Source organism: Octopus sinensis, linkage group LG30 (assembly GCF_006345805.1).
Source record: "Octopus sinensis linkage group LG30, ASM634580v1, whole genome shotgun sequence".
Classification (NCBI taxonomy): domain Eukaryota; kingdom Metazoa; phylum Mollusca; class Cephalopoda; order Octopoda; family Octopodidae; genus Octopus; species Octopus sinensis.
In genome coordinates, this window is record NC_043026.1 from 3,739,680 (window position 1) to 3,742,691 (window position 3,012).

Sequence of the window (3,012 nt, forward strand, 5' to 3'; positions counted from 1 at the left end):
CGGCAGTAACTTCCACCTACCGAATTCAATTACAAAGCTTCGGTCGACTCGGGGCTATAGTGGGACTGAACCCGAAACCATATAGCTAGATATATACATATATATATATATATATTCTTAAAAATATACCTATACTCACAAAAAAAAACCCCAATACACATGCATGCACACATCCTCTCACACAGATTTTCTGTATGATCAATCGAGTATAATAATAATAATAATAATAATAATAATAATATAATAATAATAATAATCATCATAGGGAGTACAGTACGCAAGACTTCTTACCGAAATCTCTCAATCAGGAAGAGGGTGGTGGATGGGGGGGAAAGTGAAAAAGGTAAGAACAAAAAAAAAAACAATAAAAAATATATATGCATCATGCCAGAAAAATTTCTCTCCTTCATCCGCCCAAGCAACCTCAAAAGAAGGAGCAGGAGAGAAACCAATAAGACCAATGTTGAAGATGAAGATGAGGGTTTTTTTTTTTTTCTGGGGGTTTTTGTTTGTTTTATCAGGCACAAAACCAATTTTAAAAAGATGGGATGGGCAAGGATTGGATTGATTGGCTGTTATGTTATAATATTATATCTTATATATATATATATATATATTTTTATTTATTTTTTTTTTTGTGAATCAAACCATGTGACGATGAAGATGAGGATGATGATGATGACGACGATGATGATGATGATGATGATGATGATAGAAACCAAATTAACACTGACAGGATTTGAACTCAAAACAGTTTAGTTATGCCATGAACGATATAGCTTTTAAGAGAAATCGCACCCAGTTGAATACCCAACCAGACTGCACACCAACTTCTAACACGCCAATAATGGTGATGAAGATGACAATAATAATAATAATAATAATAATAATGATGATAATAATAATAATAGTGACAATGATAATAATTATATCTTTCAGAAAAACAATGATTAACAAAATTGTGTCTAGCATAAGAGGCAGAAGGCCACAGTTTTTGTATTTTTCTTTTGAATATTTTCGTAAGGGGAAGGAAAAACAGTCAATAATATATATATATATATATATGTATATATATACATATATAAACATACACATATATATATATATGTATATAACTCCTTCCCTCTCTCTCCACCCTGCCAAGTGCCCGAGTGTTGGTTTGTCCGCCGCCGCCGCCGGTCAGTTGGGGTCGCTTTTTTTTTTTTTTTATCAATCAAGCAACACGTCCTCCGACCACCCGCCTCTGCACCTCCGTCCCTTGGAAAAGGGACGAACAGCAGCACAAACCAACAAACAACCCAGCAGGATTTTAACCTCGAACCAGAGGGGGGCGGGGAGTGTAAAAATGACAAGAGACTAAACACTGCAAGGCATTTTTCATCCCACTCTCCACAACCCCTGCATTAAACATAATAATAATAATAATAATAGTCAAGACGAAAAATGGGATTCGATTGTAAGATATTTTATTAGTTGAATGATAATTTCAACAGTACGTCTATCTTCGTCAAATTAAAATCATGCCCTGGAGGAATGATTAACCCTTTAGTGTTTAAACCAGCTATATCCGGCCCAAATAGTCTACTCATTTTATGCTCAAACTGGCCAGAACCAGTATCTCACACCTACCCTGCAATGTCATTCTAAAAATAAACAATTAAATCTTTCAAATCTTGAAGCTACAAGATAATACCAGGTTAATTTTTTTTAATGTAAATGAATAAGGATTACTTCTGACATATTAATTTGAACGCTAAAGGGTTAAGATGACAGGAGAATATCATCAGATTTATACAAAACTGTTTGATTAAATATTCTTCTCTTTTTTCTTTCATTTTTTTCTGTCATCTTCCTTTTCGCCTGTTATAAAATTGTAACTTAAAAACTGATGATGCCATTCCGTCAACGTGTGGACGCTGGTTGCCCTCATTCATACTTTATGTTTGAATTTCTGTAATTTTGAATTTCTATCACTTCTTATTTCGAACTTGACAAAGACAGACAGACATACTGTTGAAATATCGTTCAACTAATAAAATATCTTACAATCGTATCGCGCTCTTCGTCTTGACTGTTTACCTTTCTGAAGAGTTAAGTCAATCCTTTTTTAAAATATAATAATAATAATAATAATAATAATAATAATAATAGTGATAATACATAATACATTTCTTATATAGGTACAAGGCCATGATATTTTCTAGTGGTGGTGGATGGGCAGGTGGGCAAAGGAACAGTTGATGCTGGTCTCCCTTCCACCCCCAGTACTCGAGTGATATATATACATATATATATATTTATTTTTTTTTGGACTCCGGCGGGAATTTTTTTTTTTTTTTTTTGCAAAATGAAAAGAAAAAAAGTAACCATAAAGAGACAAGACAAAAAAGAAAAAAAAAAAAAGACCGCAGGGGCATTTTTGTCTGAACACTCTACCGGTTTTGCCAATCCACAGCCCACATAATAATAATAATATAATAATAATAATAATAATAGTGATAATACATAATACATTTCTTATATAGGTACAAGGCCATGATATTTTCTAGTGGTGGTGGATGGGCAGGTGGGCAAAGGAACAGTTGATGCTGGTCTCCCTTCCACCCCCAGTACTCGAGTGATATATATACATATATATATATTTATTTTTTTTTTTGGACTCCAGCGGGAATTTTTTTTTTTTTTTTTTGCAAAATGAAAAGAAAAAAAGTAACCATAAAGAGACAAGACAAAAAAGAAAAAAAAAAAAGACCGCAGGGGCATTTTTGTCTGAACACTCTACCGGTTTTGCCAATCCACAGCCCACATAATAATAATAATAATAATAATAATAATAATAATAATCATAGATATCTCATGACTAGGCACAGTCAGTTTTTCTTTTTCGATTTTTTTCCTTTTTCTTTTGCAGCTATAAGTCAATTTAATCCATCAACACACACACATATATATATATATATGCATATATTTTTTATATATTTTTATATATTTCAGTGATTGCGGATCGTTTTT